This window comes from Microcebus murinus, chromosome 1 (assembly GCF_040939455.1).
Source record: "Microcebus murinus isolate Inina chromosome 1, M.murinus_Inina_mat1.0, whole genome shotgun sequence".
NCBI classification, from domain to species: domain Eukaryota; kingdom Metazoa; phylum Chordata; class Mammalia; order Primates; family Cheirogaleidae; genus Microcebus; species Microcebus murinus.
Window position 1 is genome coordinate 108,441,404 of NC_134104.1, and position 17,784 is coordinate 108,459,187.

Here is a 17,784-nt window from a genome sequence, read left to right on the forward strand (position 1 = left end):
TTTGGGTGATAAAAATGTTTTGAAACTAGATAGAAGCGGTGGTTTCACACCACTGCAAATGTACTAAATTGTTTGCTTTAAAATGATTACGCTACCTGAATTTTACTTCAAATAATTTTTTTTCAAGAAAAAAGCAACTGACATCTATAATTCATGTTGGACAAATGTGTAAACTGCAAACAGTTTTTCCTTTTGAAGATCAAATATGTAAATTACATATACAGTAATTAGGCAGATAAAGTATTCTTCAACATTTAATGAGTTGTTTTATATCTAAGTAAAATGGAAGTTCAACTCATAACCTCCCATGTCTTGATTCAGAAATATTCATCTTTTACCAGTTCCTCAGTGGGATTATTTCCCACTGGAAATTCATTCTCCCTATAAAGTTTTAACTATCTACCTAGATCATTAGAAACTGAGCCTGAACTACACTCATATCCAATCAAAGCTTGACAAATTTCTAATCCCTTAGAAATGATTTTAAACCAAATTTTTATAGCTGACTAGAAGCTCTCTTATATTAATGAACAAAATATCCCAAATTTTCAGTTTTCTTTTCAATTTACATTAATGTAGTTATGAACATTTTAAGTATTTCAATGTCTGAATATTTATGATCATTGATACCCTAAAACCAAAAAATTAACAAAGTTTCTTACACTCTATTTCCAAGTTAAAAGACTGATCTCTCCGAGAAGGTCTACACCATTGAAAAATCATTAGAAATAACAAATATTTTCCATATGGATCATGTTCTCTTAAGAGAACTCTAAAGATAGATATAAAAATGCCTGATCATGTTACTCCTTTCATAAAATTCCTTAACAGAATAAACAGCTTTCAGAATAAAGTTCAGAACTAAATTCTTCATAAACTGGCTCCTGTCTATGTCTCCAGCTTAGTCCCTTGCCATTCATTCTTCCAGTCTCTCCTCTAAGCATATGAACTTTCTCTTCTCCCACTCTCTCATTATGTGCTTCTCTATGCCACCACAATGTAACAACTAAATTGTTCATCACTCCCATTATTCTTTAAGCTCATTAAAGTTAGGAACCATATATTTTCTGAGTCTATATACAGTGCCTAGCATAGCACAATAATCAGAGGCAACTGACTATTGTATAAAGTTTGAAAGTGTGAATAACTATTATGATCCATTATTAAGATCTAAAATACTATGGCTTATTTTTCCTTTACATAATGGCAAAGGAGAAAACTATATATTAGGCTGTATTTTGCTTATTTATTTATTTAGACACAGGGTCTCACCCTGTTGCCCAGGCTGGAATACAGTGGCACAATCATAATTCACTGTAACCCCAAATTCCTGGGCTCAACCATTCCTTTTGCCTCAGCCCCCTGAGTAGCTGGTATTACAGGTGCATGTCACCATATCCTACTAATTTTATTTGTAGAAAGAGAGTCTCACATGTTTCTCAGGCTGGTCTCAAACTCCTGGCCTCAAGAGATCCTCTTGCCTCCACCTCCCAAAGCACTGGGACTACAAGCATGACCCATCACGCCCAACCCTACCAGCTGCACTATTTTTAAAAATTACAATGCATACTTATTAGTAAATAGCATCAAATACAACATTAATTTTGTAGGTATCCTTTTTAAAACATCTAGTTCATTAACTAAGAGTAGAAATTTAGCTCAATGCTTATTCAATGGAAGCTTATCAGTTCTATATTATCTGTTAGTAAAGTAAAGCATTAGTACAATAGACATTTTACAAAGAAGTCTTAAAAGCGGATTTTAACTCGAAAATTTGAACTACCTTATCTACAGATGAGGAAATAAACTGAGAGGTAAAGTTATTTATGCAAAGTCACCCAGCTAATTAATGGGCAAGTTGGGTAACACCCAGAGTCACTTAATGTTGATACCCTCAGCTGCAATATAACTTTATTTCCATTCCAACCTCATAGACAAGGCAAACAATGCAATTCATAGCACACTTCTCTTTTCTCCCACCCTCAATCTCCCACCCTCAATGAGTCCATGGGTCCTTAATACTTGCTGCATTTAACTGATTCCTCTATCCTAAAGATCTAGGCCCTGCCTTAACAGTCTCCTTCTCCTTGTCATAATATTTACCGAGCACCCACATTTACTGAACATTAAATACATATAAGTTATTCCACTGGGAGAAAGGGGGGAAGGCAAAGACAAACATGAGACAGAAAGATGTGGTTCCTTCCTCTACAAAATTAGTTACAATCTGGTATAGTATTCATGATTGTTACCTGCTTAAATATTTATAAGTACGTAGTACAAGAAAAACTTAATTACTTTCTATCATGAAAAGGCACCTTACTTCTCCCACTAGAAGATAAGCTCCATGAGGGCAAGAATTTTTGTCTTAGAGCAGTGCCTGACATAGAAGGTTCTTAATAGATGTCTGTTAAGAAAAATGCAAATTAAAACCATAATGAGATACCACCTTAACCCTGTCAGAATGGCCATTATTAAAAAGTAAAAAAACAACAGATGTTGGCATGGATATGGTGAAAAGGGAATGCTTATACACAGTTGGTGGAATGTAAATTAGTATAACCTCTATGGAAAACAGTATGGAGATTCCTCAAAAAACTAAAAGTACACCTACCATTCAACCCAGCAATCTCACTACTGTGTATTTATCCAAAGGAAAAGAAGTCATTATATAAAAAAAACACATACACTCATATGTTTACTGCAGTGCAATTCAAAGACATGAAAGATATGGAATCAACCTAAGTGTCTGTCAACTGAAGAGCTGATAAAGAAAGTGTGATGTGTATATATACCATGGAGTAATACTCAGCCATACAAAAGAATGAAATAATGTTTTTCAAAGCAATATGGATGGAACTGGAAGCCATTATCCTAAGTGAAGTATCTCAGGAATGCAAAAACAAATACCACATGTATTCACTCATAAGGGGAGCTAAGCAATGGGTATACATGGTCATACAGAGTGATACCATGTTTCCCCAAAAATAAGACCTACCCATAAAATAAGCCCTAGCAGGATTTCTAAGCATTTGCGCAATATAAGCCCTACCCCGAAAATAAGACCTAATAATGGGCATGGCTATGCAGCATATCTGCACAACCCATGAATTTCATCATGGAGCGGTAAAGAAGATGAGCAGCCCTTCTCATCTGCCCCATGAGAGCTCTATTGCTCAACATGAGAGATTGGGGCCAATGGTTCTAAAGGAAATAGAGTCGCAAGAAATTCAGGACAGAATTCAGTGTTTGGAGAGTTATGATGACGTTCCAGAAGACGATGACTTAACTATATTTGAATAAATGTAGATTGTTGTACCATACTTAAAAAAAAGTAACTCATCCCCTGAAAATAAGCCCTAGGGTATCTTCTTGAGGAAAAACAAATATAAGACCCTGTCTTGTTTTCAGGAATACATGGTATAATAGATTTTGGAGACTCAAAAGGAGGTATGTTGGTGAGGAATCAAAAATTACTATCAGGTACAATGTATACTATTCAGAGGACAGCTACACTAAAATCCCTGACTTCACCTCTATACAATTCATCCAAATATCAAAAACAAAACAAAACAAAAACACTTGTACCTCCTAAATCTACTAAAAGAAAAAAAAAAAGAAAAAAACTGGAAGAATGAATTAGCAGACTTGAAGACAGATCGATAGAGATAACACAAAACAGAGAAAAAATAATGAAGAAAAATGAACAGACACTCAGAGAAATATGGATATTAAATGCATCAATATATGCAAAATGGAAGTACCATAAAGTGAGAGAGAGAAAGGAACAGAAAATATTTTCAAGGAAATAATGGCCAAAAACTTCTCAAATTTATTGAGGAACAATAACTTATTTATCAAAAATGTGCAATGAACTCCCAGTGGGATAAATGCAAAGATACCACAGACACATTATAGTAAAAATGCTGAAAGTAAAAAACTAGGAGAATATCTTAAAAACAGTAAGAAGAGAAAAATAATGCATTACTTATCAGGGAACTCCAATAAGATTAATAGCTGAGTTCTCAGCTGAAACAATAGAGACAAGAAAGCAGTGAGATAACATATTCTTAGTGCTCAAAACAAACAACTGCCAACCAAAAATCCTATATTCAATAAATCAATCTTTCAAAATTGAAGGTGAAATAAAGACTTTCCAGATGAAAAAATAAATGTCTGTTGAGTGAACGAATACTTTCAAAAAATCCATAAGTAGCAAGATTCAAGTAATATTTCCAACAATATATGACAGAGTATGTAAACCTTTCCTTGTTCTTCTCATGCTCAACAATACAATTTTTGTTTCATTGGCCAGTTACTTGGAACTTGCATGACAGGAACTAAAAAACAGTTCAGAGTTGGACAGATTTTCCTACTTAATTTAACATCATGCCCTACCCAACTGAACCAAACACTAGAAAATCTGCAAAGAAAGGAAACCTACAGGCCTTTCTACTACTTAATACTGAGCCTTTTTTCAAGTGCAAGGGGCCTTGGGATACTTTTCTTTCCTTCTCATAATAGGTCTTGGAATCTCTGTGTTTGCCCTCATTTATGAAGATACTGATGGTAACAAAAACATCTCCATTATCATCTACCATGTACCAGGCACTTTTCAAATATTAACTCTAATTTTCAAAACAACTCTCAGAATTGGTATTATCATCAACATCATTTTACAGAATGGGAAAACTGAAACCAGAGAATGGTTAGCACAGGTTTATTCATAGAATTTACTCATAGAATCTCTATGAATCTCTAGCACAGATTTATTCATAGAATCTCTATTCTTCCCATCACACCATGCAGCCTTCTCCTCTTATCCTTTGAGGCTGTTCTCCCACAATCTTAACTATGGGTAAAATACAATCTCTCCAGCTGCCCGCCTCACTTCATATGCTGTCCTCTATAATAAGCACATAGGCTTTCTGATTTTAAAGGTTTTACTATTATCAACTAAGGGTAACAAAGAAGGATAAGAAATATAACAAATTTAGAGATGTTAGAACAATTCAACATTCAACCTACGTTTGTTTATAAATGCCTGGCACTATACAAATATCACAGCCTCTTTCAAAGTTCTCAGTGCAAGAATCCTTAGACTCCAATTTACTGGTTCTCTTTTGAAGCAATAAATGGGAGCCTTGCTAGGTTTACAAAATTTTCCCTCCCCACTACCTTACCTCCTGATCTCCCAGGACACAGATCAAATTATACTAAATGGAAAAAAAAAATGGGTGCATCTTTATAAAGTGAGAAATTAGTACTTCTGAGAAATTTCAGGAGTTGCAACATTCCTGAAACTTTGATCCACAAGCCTAGTTGCTTTAGGCTATTTCCTCACAATGTGAACATTTAGTCTCTTCCATTTTTACAGAATTACATGGAGCTTACAGTTTTCATGTTACATTTCCAAATTTCTGAACAACTCCTCAGCTCCAAGTCTAAACTCCCTATGCCACTAGACACACATCTGAAGCCAAAAACAAAAAACAAACAAACAAAAAAAATTCCCTCCATTCTCCATGATATCCTTATTTCTGCTAATAGCATCAGTGACCTCTCAAAAATGTCTCAGGCCTGTACTTATTTCAGTTCCCAATGTCAATCTCAACATTTTTCATATCTATACTCTTCACTACAATCATCACTTCTTGCCTAAATTACTGTAATTAAACTCCATGATATTCCTGCCTCTAGGCTTCTACTCCTCCACTGGACCTGTTCCCAAATTAATATCCTTAATATCCATAAAGAGGGGTTCTTCTTGACTAAAAATCATATACAAAAGCCTTAGTCTGGCATTTAAGGATTTCCATAACCTGTATCCATCTATCTTTACCAGCCTGTTCCTTAAACATACATTCTTAGCAAATGTACTCTGCTTTTCCTACCTCTGTACCTCTGCTTGAGTAGTGTCCTTATGTGGAATTATATTCTCCTATCCTCCTCCAACTGCTAGCAATCTCTCAAATAAACAAATCCTCAATAAAAGGAAAACGCTGAGGCATATCATTTACTGAACACATACCCTGTCTAGTGCTTAACAAATCATCCTAATCTCCAGAATAATATAATGAGGAAGGAGTTAAGGAAACTGAGGAGGAACTTATCCAAAGTTACCAGCAAGTAAGAATCCAAAACTAGCCCCACAGCATTCTGTATTTTCTGATGAAATATGATATAAGAGGGACAGGATTCATATAGTCAACACACCTGGGTTTAAATTCCAGCTACTCCATTAACTACCTGTGTGAATTCAGCATGTTATATATCTATGACACCTTAGTTTTCCACCTATAAAAAAGGGTAGGTGTATAATCTACCACCTTGACAACTGTGAGAATTACATGAGATAATATAAAGTGCTTAGAACTGTATTTGGCCCATGATAACCAATGTTAACTATTATTACCATTTTGTTGTTATTTACGTGCTATCATATATAAATTTAAACACTACCTACCATATGCTCTCATTGTTCCCAAATCAACTTTTATGTAGTGTAAAACCTGTATAAAAACTTAATACTATATTTTGATATATGCTCGAAATATATCTGCAGAATACATAAATTTTTAAACAAGTCACCACCATGCTTTATTAAGAGGAATTCACTTACCTCCTAATTCTGTTTCCTCTTTTGAGAAAATAATGCTTACTAGCTTGCTTCCCCTTTTTATGTAATGTGAAACTACCAAACACAATACCATAGGGTAGCAACATGCCAAATGGCAAAAAACACTTTTTGATTCAAACTCATTTTGCCTTCTGCTAAACATTATTAATTCCCAGATTTTAAAATGTCCAGAATCATACTTTTAATTTAAATGCCAACATTTTTTAGGTCACACAAACATGAAGTAGGCAAAGCATACCATGATATTTGACCAAGCCATTTCATTTTCATACATTTTTATGGCAAGAACTGTAAAACACAAAATGCCTTCCTATTCAACTTAACTCAAAGACATAAATCTAGCTCTATAGTCATACCCCTAGTCCTATCCTCACTTTGCTAAAATTAGGGCCTGAAAAGCCTCTGATAAATCTACGTTACCTTGGGATGCAGAAAAATATCAAGGGAAGGAAGCTGAATGCTACCAACAATTTTGGCACCTCCAAAATTCTTGAGAGAAATGAACTTTAAACAAGAATAGATGAGAACTTACCCCAAATCCTTCAGTATTAAATCTCTCAAACCAAGATTTTTGTCCACATGATTCACATTACACATGGAGATAAGACATCAAGCTGCCTGACTTCAAAGGCAGAAGTAAAAAAATATATTAATAAATAGCTGTCATTCCTTATAGAGAGAAATAACTGTGTTTCTCTCCAATAGTTTCCAAAATAACAAGCAAACAAACAAACAACAAAACTTTGAGGCTTCACTATGTAGCAAATTTTATTTCATTTAATCCTCAAAACAACTCTCATTTACAGATGATGTCACAAAATTAGTAAGTGGCAGAACTCTGAACCCAGCCTGACTCCCACATTTGGGATCTAGTATTTTGAAACATTTGTGTTTTGCCATAATCCAAGATAACACACTTTACATTTCCATCTTCATCTTGACACACACATACTAAAAGAAACTGAAACAAAAGTCTCTTGAAATAATATTTATTTTTACTCCACAGAACATGCTCTGACGCTTTTTCTTTCTTCCTTCCTTCCTTTCATTTTAATGCTTATGTCAACGTATCAAATTGATCCCCAAATCCATTAATGAATCCCTATGGGCCCTGCACTACAGCACTGCACTACGCTTCTTAAAAGTTCTTTTTAACTGCTACCACTGTCCAATTTTGTTACTTTGAGATGGCGCTGATCTCAACTCATTAAAAATTGTGCTTAAATAGTTTAAACCCTTTCAAGTCCTACCTTAAATTTTGAATTGATCTGTTTTCTCTACAAGAACACTTTGCAGGAACACCCATCTTACTTATTTATATTGTATCAATATATCAAAGACTGCAGATGTTCTCCTTGGAGAACAACACATCATTGTTGAAAGGAATGCATTAGTTTTCACTGTTCTGCCTCATCACTGACGAATAGTAGTGGCCAGGCAGGTTTAGGGCAACTACAAAGGATGTGAGCAGCTGCCCACGGTGCTGAAACTAAGGATGAAAGGATAGTTTGTAAATTTATCACTGCCAGGTTAGGACAAAATAGAGGAATTTACCAAATGCTAGCAGAGAACGCTCAGTGTCTGCCACCAAAGTTGTGTGAGTGCTTCTGGGATACTATCGCTTGGCTTCGGTGTCTGTCCACTCTCTCTCCTTCTCTGGGGCAGAGTTCTATAATCTGTGCAGGTAAACTCAATGAGCATCCTGGCACAGCTGCTGACGTTAAGAGGGCAGAGACGTGGTATCTCGCCTTAACAGGGTCACCTCCCATCCTGCAATCTGAGCGTCCAGGGGGGGAAAAAACCGGTGGAGGGTAAGAAAGAAAGGAAGTGACTGCCCTCTTCCTCAAAGACAAAATAGCCCACGCGACTAAGTGTAGCGAATTCGCTCGAGGACTTTGCCGCAAGTGGTGTACCAAGCGAAGCCTTCCAAACATCTTTCCAGGCTCCTGCAGTCTCAGGAAGGGAATTTAATAAGTACAACAGATAACCCAACAACTTTAGACCCATACAAACTCGCGGGATGGGGGAACAGGGGAGACTGTCCTCCGAGGGCAGGGCTATTTTTTATTCCTTCTGCAAAAGCCTAATTTACTCCGTGCGCAGCTTGGGAGGAGCAGCAAAGACTTCAGTAGCAGGGCCGACTCGGAGCTCGAGGGCCAACCAGGGGGTTGGTGTGTTCTCTGGACCGCCCGACAACCCGCCGCCCGGCCGCCACGGAGCCGGACAGGCTCTTACCTGGAAGCCCGGCCCCGGGAACACAAACAGGCTCGCCCGCCGCGTCGCTGCGGGAGAAGTCCCTACCCTGACTTCATGACTGAATATCCGCACCGACTCCCACAGCCGGGAGTCGGAGCAGGGACGACAACACCACAGCTAGGCGGAAGTCCCGCCCCACTAGCTTCATTGGTCCGCACTCGAAGGCACCGGAAAACCATTGGGTCACAGAGTTGCCTGTTAAGGCTCCTTCCCACTCTCACGCCGGGTCTCGCTGCTTGCTTCTGCCGGGCTAGGAGAAATGCCCAGTTCGCGAGTCTCGTTCTTGGCCGCGTGATCGGCCTGCCCTGGAAGGGAAGCTAAGGGCAGGGTGGGGCAAGCATCTGAGGAACTGGAGCGCGGCTGAAGAAGCTGCTCTTGGCAGGGGAGGGAGCAGGCTGGCAAAGCGGATTGGTTGGGGGCGCCTGCCGCCGGCCATGTGCCCCGAAGAGCAGAGGCCGTAGGGTGTGGAGGGCGCGGGACCACGCAGCCTGGGCGGGTGGGCCTCATCGGCTCCGGCTGTTGGACCAAAGTAGCCCAAGACCCGCCTGGCAGCCTGCCCCGGGGCGGGCCTGGCTGTGGCACCGACGCGTCCTTTCCCTACACTACATTCACCCGAGCTGCTACAGAGGTCCGGGCAAGGCCTCGTCCCCTCTGCACCGAGGCCAGGCTGAGATCGGGGTGGGGAGGCCCCAGGCTATCGCCTTAAAGTCCGGGTCGCGTTGTTAAAAGTGTGAGTGGCCCGAAGCCTGAACGCGAATCCCCCGAGGCCTGGCTCGGAGCCGCGCTGACATCAGCACTCTGGCCCTGACACGCGCCAGCCCCAGGGGCTCAGCAAAAGTCAAACCCTGTGATTCAGCCACTGGATCGGCCTTTTAAAACCCTTGCCTCTTTTTGATGTTCCAAAACTCTGGTTCCCTGCTGCCCTTCTGGTAAGCCTTCCTCCTTCAGTTTGTTCCAATGTTAAACCAATCGAAACATATTTCCAAATTGGACTATCCACACTGATTAACCAGTTGCTAACTCACCACTTGAGAGAGGCAGTGTGGCCTGGTGCAGAGATTGCAGCATCCTGAACTGAAACCTCAGGAAACAGATTCTGGTCCCACTTTGGCCTCCAAGTAATAAGGCCTTTACAGGCTTCAAATCCTTCAACATCATCTTTTTTTAAAAGGGAGGAGGATGGAGACTATCACATAGAGTATCAGTACAATACCATTGGATGTAACCTGTAACTTGATTGCTTGGGGAGACCTGAGTAGCTGGGACACAGGAATGGAGGAAAGACTCCTTTCCTACTGTGCGTCCTTTTGTGCCTTTCGATTTTTGAACATTGCGAATATTGCGTATTCAAATAAAAGAAGTTTAAAAATCAAATTATTGTCCGGGCGCGGTTGCTCATTCCTGTAATCCTAGCACTCTGGGAGGCCGAGGCAGGAGGATTGCTTGAGGTCAGGAGTTCAAGACCAGCCTGAGCAAGAGCGAGACCCCTGTGTACTATAAATAGAAAGAAATTAGCCGAACAACTAAAACTAGAAAAAAAAAAATTATCCCAGCAGGGTGTGTATAGCTGTAGCCCCAGCTACTGGGGAGGCTGAGGCAGGAGGATGCTTGAGCCTAGGAGTTTGAGGTTGCTGTGAACTAGGCTGACGCCAAGGCACTTTAGCCCCAGCAACAGAGTGAGACTCTGTCTCAAAAAAAAAAAAAAACACAGTTCTGCCTTTAAGAAAGTTATAAATAAAAGTCAGGATTGGGAATGTTACTAAGAAGGCTACTATAATTAATATAAACATTTACAATATAAAAGCATTTTTCATTAAATTATCTTAAATTGGTTTGTATATTAAATTAGAGATTTCTTGCATGACATCAAAAATAGTAAAATAAAGAATTTGCATCTTACAGAGTTAAAAAAAAGCATAGAGAGGAGCTTTGCTTGTTCCTTAAATAAAAGGCACCTGGAAGGCCGGGCGCGGTGGCTCACGCCTGTAATCCTAGCTCTCTGGGAGGCCGAGGCGGGCGGATTGCTCAAGGTCAGGAGTTCAAAACCAGCCTGAGCAAGAGCGAGACCCGTCTCTACTATAAATAGAAAGAAACTAATTGGCCAACTGATATATATATAAAAAAAATTAGCTGGGCATGGTGGCGCATGCCTGTAGTCCCAGCTACTCGGGAGGCTGAGACAGAAGGATCGCTCGAGCCCAGGAGTTTGAGGTTGCTGTGAGCTAGGCTGACGCCACGGCACTCACTCTAGCCTGAGCAACAAATCGAGACTCTGTCTCAAAAAAAAAAAAAAAAAAAAAGGCACCTGGAGCCAGGCATGGTGGCTCAGGCCTGTAATCCTAGCACTCTGGGGGGCCTAGGCAGGCGGATTGCTAGAGGTCAGGAGTTCAAAAGGAGCCTGAGCAAGAGCTAGACCCCATCTCTACTATAAATAGAAAGAAATTAATTGGCCAACTAATATATATACAAAAAATTAGCCAGGCATAGTGGTGCATGCCTGTAGTCCCAGCTACTAGGGAGGCTGAGACAGAAGGATTGCTTAAGCCCAGGAGATTGAGGTTGCTATGAGCTAGGCTGACTCCAGGGCACTTACTCTAGCCTGGGCAACAAAGGGAGACTCTGTCTCACAAAAAAAAAAAAAAAAAAAAAAAAAAAAAAAAAAAAAAGGCACCTGGAGTACAGAACATTTTACTTCTGGCTTTAATCTCTACAGATCACAATAGGTATAGTTCTCGCAGTTATGAACAAGATAATGTGTTTAGACACTAAACACATCAGGCACTGCATTTAGACAGACTAATTTTGCTACACCCAACAAAAATATGTATTCTCTCCACCTGTGTTGAATAAAGGCAAATTGGAAAAAAACAGATTGGAAAAATGTATTAATTTTTTTTAAAGTGGGTTAGACACTAAGGTTGACATATCTTAATTACAGTTTTAAAGAACAGGAAGGGTTAATAGGCACATAATACTAAAATATCACTAATTATCTTTTTATATTATAAAAGAAAATGTGCTTTCAGTGTTTTGTATCTAACAGATTTTTTTAATCTTCCTAAAAAAATACAAATAGATAGCATGTAAAAGTAATTATAGAATCTCCTACTTCCAAAATATTGTAAAACAACAACCACAATAAAAAAATACAGATACCCAATTACTTAATTGTCTAACATGGCTTAGAAGTAGTTCTCCCTAAATACTGAAAAGAATGCAGGCAGTCTCCTTAAGCACTGAAATCAATCAGAAACATGAACCCATTCTAGGCATTGTCATGTTTAGAATCGGGGGAAAAAATAATTTTAGAATTAGATAAAAAGCTATTTTCATTTTGAAAACAAAAAATAAGATTATCACTGTGGAAAAAGAAGGAATAGAATCCATAAAGAATCCATATAAATATGGAGTAGGCAAATGTGAAAAAATACCAAACAGAACTTATAAAAATTATTTCAGGGAATTTTTAGCCAAAGATTAGAAAAGACTCTAATTTCTTCACCAAGTTCCAAATTAATGAATAGATTCACTTAGTAAGATATTAACAGTAATTGAAAAGTTAACACCAGGAGACAAGTATCAGTCAGAAGGGCTTTTCAACAAAGTTTATTATGAAGGAGTTAAGAAAGATCAGACAAAAAGAGGAACGTTTAAGGTTAAATGCCTTTAAAAATGATCTAGTCATTGTTTTATGTAAAATGAGTTGCTTCCCTCTCTTATATCTAAGATGATTGACATTAATTTCAACTTTTCTTATTTGAGGACACTGAGAGGCTGTCTTCCTCTATTTGCTAAAAAAGTTATTACAAAATAAGCATGAAAAATTCATATGACAATGCAATATAAAGATGAAAGAACTTATAGGAGTGTGGATGGATGTAATCACTTTGGGAAACAATTTGAAATTGTCTTGAGAGGCTTCAAAAGAAAATTTCCTATGACACAGCAATTCATTCCAGGGAATATACCCTAAAGAAACACAAAATAAATTCATATCTAGGCACATTGTAAGATTTAAAGAAAATCACAGAAAAATAAAAGTTCTTCAGCAAACAAAGAGAAAAATGAAATACAAACAAATGACAGCTAGCTTTTTAATAGCAACAAAAGAAATTAAAAGTTAATGAATCTGCTGGCTTTGGGTTTACAAAAAAAAAAAAGAAAAAAAAATAATAAATAAAAGTTAATGAAAAAATGTCTTCAAATGCTAAAATAAGATACTTACAGTTATCAGTTTGGAATTGTATGCCTAGTTAAGCTATCATTTAAAAGTAAGGGCAAAATAAATACATTTTCAAGGAAAATAAGCACCACTCATTTAGAGCACCACTAATGGACTTCTACTGAGATAACTTTTAAAGAATATCTTCAGGAAGATGAAAATCAAACCCAGAGAAAAAGGGGTGAGATGCAAAAATGTATGGAGAACAAACAAATTGAGTATGATTCCCAAACCAGTAGACATCAAAAATGGGAATAAAGAAAGCAATATTCAGTAGAAAGCAGGAAAGGAGAGATGGGAAGAAGCAAATTAAAGGTATTATAAACAGCAAATTCAAAGTGAGATGGAAGAGATTTCATCAGCAAGATGGTGGAATAGGAGTTTTCTACTGTCATCCCCTTGGAGAAACATTATTTTGAAAGCTAACCCCAGATGACAGTACCTTTGTGGAAGTCCAAGAGTCTAACAAAGAAGTTCCACCACACTGTTGGAGTAAAAAAATCTGAGAATAGATGCATTGAAGGGGGTTAGAAGAACAATTTTGCTTTATCTGCATCACCCCTTCCCCTAAGCAGTCTACCTCAGTGCCAAGAAAGACTCCCTTGGCCTGTAATTTCTCCCATGGGAAAAGTAAGAGCTTAGTGAGTGTCTTAGTGCATTTAGTGTTGTTATAATACCTGAGGCTGGGTAATTTATAAAGAAAAGAGGATTATTTGGCTCATGGTTCTGCAGGCTGTACAAGAAGCATAGTATTTGCATAGCATTTGCTTCTGGTGAGGGAGTTAGGATACATCTACTAATGGTGAAAGGTGAAGTGGAGCTGGCATGTGCAGAGATCACATGGCAAGAGAGGAAGCGAGAGAGAGGGAGTAGGGAGGTACCAAGCTTTTTAAAAAAACAGTTCTCAGGGGAACTAATAGAGTGAGAACTCACTCAATCCCCACTCCAGGGCATTAACCTATTCATGAGAGATCCATTCTCATAACCCAAACAGCTCCCATTAGGCCCAACCTCCAACATTGAGGATGAAATTTTAACATGAGATCTGGAAGGGTCAAACATCAAAACTATAACAGTGGCCGGGCGCGGTGGCTCAAGCCTGTAATCCTAGCACTCTGGGAGGCCGAGGCGGGCGGATTGCTTGAGGTCAGGAGTTCGAAACCAGCCTGAGCAAGAGCGAGACCCCGTCTCTACTATAAATAGAAAGAAATTAATTGGCCAACTAATATATATATAAAATTATATATATAGCTGGGCGTGGTGGCGCATGCCTGTAGTCCCAGCTACTCGGGAGGCTGAGGCAGAAGGATCGCTTGAGCCCAGGAGTTTGAGGTTGCTGTGAGCTAGGCTGACGCCACGGCACTCACTCTAGCCTGTGCAACAAAGCAAGACTCTGTCTCAAAAAAAAAAAAAAAAAAAAAAAAAAAAAAAACCTATAACAGTGAGTGAGCACCTGTCACCCTCAGCCATGTAAGACACTGCCCAGGAGGCCCATAGCCAGAAAACAATTAACAAAATGGCACTAGTAAGTCCTTAACTAACAATAATTACCTTAAAAGAGAAATGGGTTCAATTCTCCAATTAAAAGATATAGAGTGGCTAAATGGATTTTAAATAAATAAAAGGTAAGACCAACTATATGCTTCCTACAAGAAATTCACATCAGCTATAGGGATACAGACTGAAAGTGAAGGGAGAGAAAAAGATATTGCGTGCAAATAAAAACCAAAAGATAGCATAGGTAGGTATATTTATATCAAACAAAATAGACTTTAAGTTAAAAACTACAAAAAGAGATAAATAGGGTCATTATATTGACAAAGGAATCAATTCATTAAGAGGATATAACAATTATAAATATATATGCACTCAATATTGGAGCACCTAAATATATAAAGCAAATATTAATAGATTGAAAAAGAGAAATAGACAGCACCACAATAGTAGGACAAAGCTTTAATATCCCACTTTCAACAAAAGTGGGATAAAAAAAATCCAGACAGAAAATCAATAAGAAGATGGGGGGCTTGGGCTATACTTTAGGCCACATGTACCTCATCTACACATACAGAACATTCTATCCAACAGAGCAACATTATACACATTCTTCTTAACTGCACATGGAACATTCTCCAGGACTGATCATATGTTAGGCCACAAAACAAATCTTCACAGATTGAAATTATATCAGGCATCTTTTCCTGCCACAATGGCATGAAACTAGAAATCAGTAAGTGGAGGAAAATTGGAAAATTCACAAATATGTAAACAACATGCTCCTGAATAATCAATGGGTTAAAGAATAAATCAAAAGCAAAATCAAGAAATATCCTGAAACAAACAAAAATGGAAACACAAACATACCAAAACATATGGGAACAGCAAAAAAAAAAAAAAAATTCTAAGAGGGAATTTTATAGCAATAAATGCCTATATGAAGAAAAAATAAATATTTCAAATAAACAACCTGACATTACATCCCAAGGAATTAGCAAAAATAGAACAAACTAAGCCCAACATTACTAAGAAGAAAGAAATAACAAAGATTGGAGCAGAAGTATATGAAACAGATACTAGAAAAACAATAGAAAGGATCAACAAAACTAAAAGATGATTTTTTTGAGAAGATAAACAAAATTGACAAAACTTTACCTAGACTAAGAAAAAAGAGAGAATACTCAAATAAATAAAATCAGAAATGAATAAGGAGAAATTACAACTGATACCACAGAAATACAAAGCATTGTAAGAGACTATTATGAACAATTATATGCCAACAAATTGTATAATCTAGAAGGAATGCATAAGTTCCTAGAAAAATATAACCTACCAAGATTGAGTCATGAAGAAATAGAAAATCTGAACAGACCAATGATGAGGAAGGAGATTGAATCAGTAATCAAAATATTTCCCATCAAAGAAAAGCCCAGGACCTGATGGTTTAACCGATAAATTCTACCAAACATTTGAAGAAGAGTAAATACCAATCCTTATCAAACTTTTCCAAAAGAATAAAAAGGAAGAGAACACGTCCAAACTCATTTTATGAGGTCAATATTATCTTGATACCAAAGCCAGACAAGGATACGGCAGGAAAAGAAAATTACACACCAATATCTCTGATGAACATAGATGCAAAAATCTTCAACAAAATACTAGCAAACCAAATTCAACGACACATTGAATGAATCAGATACCATGATCAAGTGGGATTTATCCCTGGGATGCAAGGATGGTTCAATATACACAAATCAATAAATGTGATATTCTACATTAAAAGAATGAATGACAAAAATCATATGATCATCTCAATAGATGCAGAAAAAGCGTTTATTAAATATTCTTTCAGGATAAACACTCTCAAATTATATATAGAAGGAATGTGTCTCAACACAATAAAGATCATGTATGGCAAGACCACTGCTAACATCATATTCAATGGTGAAAAACAGAAAGCTTTTCGTCTAAGACAGGAATAAGACAAGGATGGTTACTCTTGCCAATTCTATTCAACATATAGTACTGGATGTCCTAGCCAGAGTAACTGGGCAAAAAAAAAAAGTAATAAAAAGCATCCAAATTGGCCGGGCGCGGTGGCTCACGCCTGTAATCCTAGCTCTTGGGAGGCCGAGGCGTCAGATTGCTCGAGGTCAGGAGTTCGAAACCAGCCTGAGCAAGAGCGAGACCCCGTCTCTACTATAAATAGAAAGAAACTAATCAGCCAGCTAATATATATAGAAAAAAAATTAGCCAGGCATGGTGGCACATGCCTGTATTCTCAGCTACTTGGGAGGCTGAGGCAGCAGGATTGCTTGAGCCCAGGAGTTTGAGGTTGCTGTGAGCTAGGCTGACGCCACGGCACTCACTCTAGCCTAGGCAACAAAGCGAGACTCTGTCTCAAAAAAAAAAAAAAAGCATCCAAATTGGAAAGGAAGAGGTAAAATTATCTTTATTTACAGATTACATGATCTTATATAGAGAACATCCTAAAGACTCTACCAAGAAACTGTTAGAATAAGCCAATTTGGTCAACTTGCAGGATACAAAATCAATATTAAAAAAATCAGTGTATTTCTATACACTAACAATAAACTTTCCACAAAAAAGTTAAGAAGATAATCCCATTTATAATGGCACCAAAAATAATAAAGTACTTAGAAATAAATTCAACCAAGGAGGTAAAAGATCTATACACTGAAAACTGTAAAATATTGATGAAAGAAATTAAAGAAGACACAATAAATACAATAAATACAAAGATACCCATGTTCATAGATTAGAAGAATCAATATTGTCAAAATGTCCATACTACTACTTAAAGCAATCCACAGATTCAATATAATCCCTATCAAAATTCCAATGGCATTTTTCACAGAATTTTTTTAAATCCTAGAATCTTATGGAACCACAAAAGACCCTGAATAGCTAAAGCAGTCTTGAACAAGAACAAAGCTGGAGGCAACACACTTCCTGATTTCAAATTATATTACAAAACTATAGCAATCAAAACATTATAGTACTGGCATAAAAATAGACACCTAAACCAGTGGAATAGAATAAAAAGCTCAGAAATAAACCCATGTGTATATGGTCAACTAATCTTCTACAAAGACACAAAGAATACACAATGGAGAAAGGTTAGTTTATTCAATAAATAGTGCTGGGA

The 17,784-nt window shown here is 37.6% G+C and overlaps 1 protein-coding gene across 1 annotated transcript in view; it reads right to left on the reverse strand.

Moving 5' to 3' along the window:
• RNF13 (ring finger protein 13) overlaps nt 1–9,040 on the reverse strand; it is a 115,236-nt gene extending 106,196 nt beyond the window's left edge. The window contains exon 1 of the mRNA XM_012782846.3: nt 8,876–9,040. The gene's annotated coding sequence lies outside the window, so the exon portion shown is untranslated. The remainder of the gene's footprint in view (nt 1–8,875) is intronic.
• Nucleotides 9,041–17,784: the final 8,744 nt, after the last annotated feature.